This window comes from Carlito syrichta, unplaced genomic scaffold (assembly GCF_000164805.1).
Source record: "Carlito syrichta isolate Samal-C Ts95f unplaced genomic scaffold, Tarsius_syrichta-2.0.1 Scaffold306975, whole genome shotgun sequence".
Taxonomy (NCBI): domain Eukaryota; kingdom Metazoa; phylum Chordata; class Mammalia; order Primates; family Tarsiidae; genus Carlito; species Carlito syrichta.
Genome location: NW_007251071.1, coordinates 829503 through 836416, shown reverse-complemented (window position 1 = coordinate 836416; position 6914 = coordinate 829503). Strand labels below are relative to the sequence as shown.

Genomic DNA, 6914 nt, shown 5'->3' with positions numbered 1-6914 from the left:
ACCTTCTCCCGGTCGCCGTTTCTCCTCCACGTTCTCACCACTCTTCCTCCACCCCTCTTCTCCCTATCCTCACCCGCTACCCCGAGCCCGCACGCCTCCCAGGCTCCTTCTCCCTCACCCCTCACTTCGTCGGCCCCGCCCCTCCCATACCGTCTTCCACCTCCTACTCTTCCTCCGCCCCTGCCCTTGACCCTCCCTAGCCTCCTTCTCCCTCTCCCAACGCCCTCACGCCCCTGCCAGCTTCTCCTTTCCTGCTCCTGCCCTGCCCCACCCCACTTCGCCCATCCCCCTCTCCACTCACCCCAGCCCAAACTCGAATCTGTTTTAGTTTGTTTGCATTCTCTAGAGTTGCCTATAAATGAAATCAGACAATCGTACAAGCCGGCCTCTTTCATGCAGCATCATTATCTTGACATGGCTGCAGGCTTTTGCAGGTAGCCGTCGTTTATTCCTTGTTTGCTGAGTAGTATTCCGTTTATACATATGCCACCACGTATTTATCCAGTTACCCGTTGATTTAGGTTCCTTTCGATTTTTCCTTATAAGAACTACAGCTGCACCCGGAGTGGTAGCTCACGCCTTTGAAAGGCCAAGGCGGTGGATTGCTTAAGTCCAGGAGTTCGAGGCCAGCTGGGCAATAGAGCGAGATCACCTTTCTACAGAAAATCAACAATTGAGCCGGGCCGTGGTGGCGCGCCTGTAGTCCCCGCTACTCAGGAGGCTGAGGAGGAAGGATCGCCTGAGCCCAAGAGGTAGAGACTGCCGAGAGCTGAGATCGTGCAGCTGCACTCCCGCTTGGGTGAGAGAGTGAGACCCCGACCAAAAAACGAAAGAGGGGAAGGGAGGAAAGGAAGGACGGAGGGAGAGAGGGGGAGAGAGAGGGAGAGAGGAAGGGAAAAGAACTACAGCTGCTTGGAACATTCCTGTACAAAGCTTGGTATGGATAAATCTTGGGCAAAAACCTGGAAACTGAATGGCTACATTATATAATGTTGGCATAACTTTAAAAGAAACAGCCAAACTGTTTTCAAAATGGTTGTTTCACTTTATATCCCACCAACAGTGTGTGTCAGTTCCAATTCCTCTTCATCTTTGCCACCATTCGAGATGTCCAGACTCTTCAATTGTAGGCATTGCAATAGTGTGTAGTGGTAGCGCATAGTGGTTTTATTTTTGCATTCTCGACTGGGAAATAATGTTACACATCTTTTCTTGTGCTCATTTGCAGTGAATATATTTTCTTTTGGTGCCTATTCAAGCCTTTTACCCGTTTATTATCGGGTTGTTTGAGTTTGAACTCAATTATTTATTCTAGATACAATTTTTGAAATCAAATATATGCTTTACAAATATTTGCTCCCATCTGTGGCTTGTCTTTTCTAGCTCCTAATAGTGTCTTAGGAAGAACAGAGGTTTTCAATTTTGATGAAGTCTAATTCATCAATTTTTTTTGTCTTGTGCTTTTTGTTGTCATAGTTAAGAAATCTTTGCCTAAACCGAGATCACAAAGATTTTCTCCTGTGTTGTAAAGTTTTAAGTTTTATATTTAGATTTATGACCCATTTTGAAGTTCATTTTTGTATTTGGCAAAATTTTTTGTTCTGTTTTCGTTTTTGTGTATATCAATATTCAATTGTTCCAGCATCATTTGTTGAAAAGACTTCCTTTCTTCACTGTACTGCCTTTGAATCTATGTCAAAAATCAGTTTTTCATCTACTTATGGGTCTATTTCTGGATTTTCTATTCTGTCCCATTAATCAATTTGCCTATTTTTGCATCAGTGCTACAATGTCCCAATTACTAGATTTGAAATTAGCTAATTTTTGTGCTATACTTCTGTTCTTTTTCAAGGTCATTTTGGCTAGTTTAAGTATTTTTTATTTCAACATAAATTTTAGATTCAACTTCTCAATTTCTACAAATCAGCTTGCTTGAATTTTGGATGGGATTACATTGACTCTATCTGTAAATTTGGGAAGAATTGATATCATAACAATATTGAATCATCTGACTTGTGTGAGATATGCCTCTCCATTTATTTACATCTTCTTTAACATCTATCAGTAATGTTTTGTGATTTTCAGTGTATAGGTCTTGCACATATTTTGACAGATTTATCCTAAAGCATTTTATATTTTTAATGCTGTGATATTGTTTTTTGTTTGTTTTTTGAGGTGGAGTCTCACTCTGTCACCCAGGCTGGAGTGCAGTGGCACACTCACAGCCACACCAGCATCAGCCTGCTGGGCTCCGGTGGTCCTTCAGCCTCAGCCTTCCAAGTAGCTGGAACTACAGGCACATGCTACCACGCCCAGCTAATTTTTATTTATTGTAGAGTTGAGGTCTCACCAAGTTGCCCAGGCTGATCTCGAACCTGCGGACTCAGACAATCCACTTGCCTCAATCTCCCAGAGTGCTGGGATTACAGACTGAGCCACCAAACCCAGCCAGTAATGTTTTATTAAGTTCAATTTGATTGCTTATGTAGATCTCATAATTGATCTATATTCTACAATCTTGCTAAACATTTATTTGTTCTAGTAACATTTTTATGGATTTTATCAGATTTTCCACATAGATAATCATGTCATCTGTGAAGAAAGAGTTTTACTTTTTCCTTCTCACTACAAATGCCTTTGATTAGTTTTTCTTGCCTTATTGAACTGGCTAGAACTTTAATAGAAGTGGTGAGAGTGACCATCCTTGTCTTATTCCTGATCTTAGAGGAAAAGCATTCAGTCTTTCACCATTAAGTATAATATTAGCTATAAGTTTTTCATAGTTGCTCTTTATCAGATTGAGGAATTTCCCATCTATTTGTAGTGTGTTGAGTTTTTTATTAGGAAGGAATGTTGGAAGTTTGTCAAATGCCTCTCTACAATTATTGATATATATTTTTTTCTATTTTTAAGTATATTACTTGATTTTCAAACATCAGACCAACTTAGTATTTATGCAATAAAGCCCCCTTTATCTATTTTATTGCTTGTTTTATATATTGTTGGATTTCATGGATTACAAGTTTTTAGAATTTTTGCATCTGTGTTCATGAAGGATGTTAGTCTGTAGTGCTCTTTTCTTGTAATATCTGTCTGGTTTTGTATGAGTAATAAGGAAACAAATTCAAATCCAGGAAGATTAAGTACCTTATCCATGATTACACTGCTAGTTAGTTGAAGAGTTTGTAAAGTTCTGCTAAAGTTTAGAATTCAGAAAATATCAAGAAATAGCAGAAGTTTAACCCACCCATACCCACCCCCAATCCTAAGTAAAGAAGTGAATTGTGTAAGATTGACCCCAGTCAGAATACCTTAAATTTAAAAGATGCATGACCTTGGTCAAATATTCAATCTGTCTCAGTTTCTATTTTCTTCTCCCTAAAATGGGGTTATTGAAAGGATTAGAGACAATGTAGCAAACCCTTTGGCACACAGTTGGTTTTAATAAATGTTAATTACTGTTATGAAGGTTTAATGAAGAAAATAGTGATTGGTAAGCAGCGCTGATAATCCATCCCTGAATGTCTGTACATTGCTACACTCCCTACCTCCCTACCACCATTCTCCTTTAACCAGCTGTGACAACTCTTGCCTCATCCTTGCTCAGACACTTTCTGATCTTAAAATGACCTATTCCCATCACCATTTGTCTAAATCTCACTTAGCAAACATCAAGTCCATGCATTAATCTTATATTCTTGACCCTATGGTCTTAGCCTAAACAAAGCACTACTTTATGTTTTACCTTTTACTTCATACACTAAGTAATAGAGTCTACCAGTCACCAGAGCAATATCCATCCTCCTCTATTTACAAATAGATCTTTGATTTTATTTCAAATAGCAATATGCCTAGCTAACTCCCTTGTAGCCAGTGGTGGTCATATTACACGGTTATGGGCAATGATGAAGCAGACATCACTGTCTATCAAGAAAGCTAGTTAAAGAGGAACTGACTAGCACTGGCCTTTTCTCTTTCTTTTCTTTCTGCTGGGAGATTAGTCCTGATGGCCAGAGCTCTAGCAGTCTTCTGTTGAAGAATGTGTGGAGCCCAGATTTCTGATGACACTGTGGAGCTGGTATACTGTCTGTGGATTGCCTACCTTCAAATTTTCTGTTACGTGAAGGACAAATAAAACCATATATTGTTTAAAGCACTGGTATTTGTAGTTTCTGTTTCATGAAACCGATGCGGTATATATCTGATATCCTGAATTTGATTGTAAGAATCTTCAGGAAAAACAGATTTCTATAACTTTCACCCTCTGAATGTCTAACAAACTTCCCTGTAAACTGTGAGTACACATGAAACAATTATTGTTAATAAAATCCTTAAAAAGATAAGATAGAGTGACCCAGAAAAAGGGAGATTTGTTCAAAAACCAATTTGCTTTTCTCTACCAAAAGACCTTTTGGGAAAGAACAAGAAACTGGAATAAACTTTGCACAATTTTTCCTCACTAAAGAAACTTACTTGGCTTCTACCTGCCCTAATCAATGCTTATTTTTGTTCTATCACAATCTAGAAAATTTCTAGAAACTAACTGGGATATAGCTAACTAAGATCTGTAAAACATATAAAAGTAGTCTTAAAGCTTTAAAGACAGTAAACAAAGACCTGAATAAATGGTCTCATAGAAAAAAATATAGCATGAGATGAGTTCTGGATTCTATTTTCAGCTATTTTCTTATCAGATACAGATTCTTAGACAAGTCAATCTCTGGATCTTGGTTTAGTCATCTAGAATATGGTATGAGTAGAGGGAAGGGTGGCCTAAAACTGGAACTTAGATGATATCCAAACTCTCTTAAGTCTATCATTGTACGACTTTTGGTGAAAAATGGAGAGATATACTCTCCTACTGACCAGAGAGCTGAAATGATGAAGCTTAAAATAATATTAAGGTGAATTTACAGATTTAAGCAATATTATTTATAATCCCAATGAATTATTTTGCAGAAACTAATAACTAAAGTAAATGTGATAAGAAGTCTATTTTTTTTAAAGGTAATATTTGAGAAGTAGAATCACTACATATTAAAGTGCCTTATCAAGAAAGAGTAGGTATCAACACACTGTTCTGATTGGATTAATAACCAAAAAAAGACCAAAGAGATAAAATAGAGATTCCTTAACTTAGCACATATTTAATCTATTATAAGCAAAGGGATATAAAATTACTCAACATACATTTTGAGGGAAAGTGACTATCAATACAGAGAAAATAACCTTAGAGTTTAAGGCTTAGATTGATGACTCACTTTAGCCAAAATAATTCATTTCTGAGTTAAATGTATTATATGTACATGTATACAATGTTGGGTTTAAGGTACAAGACCCCAAAGTATGTTGCTTTAGCATGCAGAGCACTTTAGAAATAAAAGAAATTGGAGCCAGGTTTGGTGGCTCATGCTTGTAATCCCAACAATTTGGGAGTCTGAGGCAGGAAGATTGCTTGAGCCCAGGAATTTGAGACTAACCTGGGCAACATAGCAAGACCTCATCTCTACACAAAGAAAAAAACAAAAATCAGCCTGAGGAAGTGGCACACACCTGTAGTACCAGCCACTCTGGAGGCTGGAGGCTTGCTTGAGCCCAGGAGGTTGAGGCTGCCATGAGCAGTGATTGTGCCACTGCACTCCAGCCTGGGCAACAGAATGAAATCCCAACTCAAAAATGAAAAGAAATTGGAAGGCCTTAGAAACTGCCCCAGAACCAGGGACTTTGTAACCTTCTCTTGTTTCTACCCCCCCAGCACAGATGGGAGCTCTCTGGAAGTTCCTTTATGTGACTGAAGAAAACTTCTCCCAAAAGAAATGCAACTGTCTTAAAACACCCACCATAGAAATTTCATCAAATGATCAGGAAAGATCAACCACTAGAGAAAAGACTAAAAGCTGTCACCATACCTAGGCAAAGTTTTCTTCTGTTCTTCTGAGGGCAACTCCAAGAAATTACCTGGGAAACCTTATCTGCATAATAAGGCAATCTTTGTTCACAGTGAAGTTCTGCCCCTCACCTTCCCAAAACTTGTTAGTTCTATTCAGCTTCCCAAGAGAAGCATTTAAAAACTATTGTCTGTTCTTTGGGCCTACTAATTTTATCTAAAAATAATTCCCAAATCCTCAAAATTTATAAATTTCCTCCATTTCTCTCTCCCCAGTTAACAAGAAATATGTTTCAACCATCTGATCTCTCTTTGAGTCCCATACTTGTGGAACTCTGTGGGTCCATGTGCATGTTACTAAGTGTGTATGCCCTTTCTTCTGCTAATCTATGGGTCATTTATTTTGGTAGGATGACTCAATTGCCAAACCTTCAGAGGAAAAGTTTGAAATTCCCTACAAAACACACACACACACACACACACACACACACACACACACGTACATATACACATATGAAGTAAAAAAAAAAGCTACACATTTATTTTGGAATAAAAAGGTTTTTATAACAATGTAAGCAATAGAAGGAGTTACCAATGAACCAATGATAAGATTGAGTGTTTCAGGAACATAAAAATTTAAATACATACTACAAAATGAATAATAAAAGATTATTAGTCCCAAATTAGAAATGTGAAAGGGATAACAACATGAGAGCATTGCAATACACATAGTAGTAAACATTTAATATTATGTATATTAGGGAAATTAATATTATCTATGTGGGCAATACTCAGGTCTGACTAGACAGATGGTCAAAGAATGTGAGCAGATGGTCTGCACAGGGAAAATACAAATAGCGAACAAATGCTTGGGAAAATATTTAGTTTCCATAATAATTAAAGAATTTAAAATTAAAATAGCCTAATATATTACCCCATACATATTAAATTATTACTAATAGATTTTTTTAGAAATCAAAGTTAACAGAGGTTTGAGAACTCAGGTAGACATACATTGCCTGCAGAA

General features: G+C 37.7%; 1 long non-coding RNA gene across 1 annotated transcript; it reads left to right on the top strand.

The window, feature by feature from the left end:
* Nucleotides 1-334: 334 nt before the first annotated feature.
* Nucleotides 335-4153, top strand: LOC110596116. The gene is made up of 3 exons (XR_002482284.1): nt 335-434; nt 547-799; nt 4002-4153. It is a non-coding gene; the product is annotated as an uncharacterized LOC110596116 (long non-coding RNA).
* Nucleotides 4154-6914: the final 2761 nt, after the last annotated feature.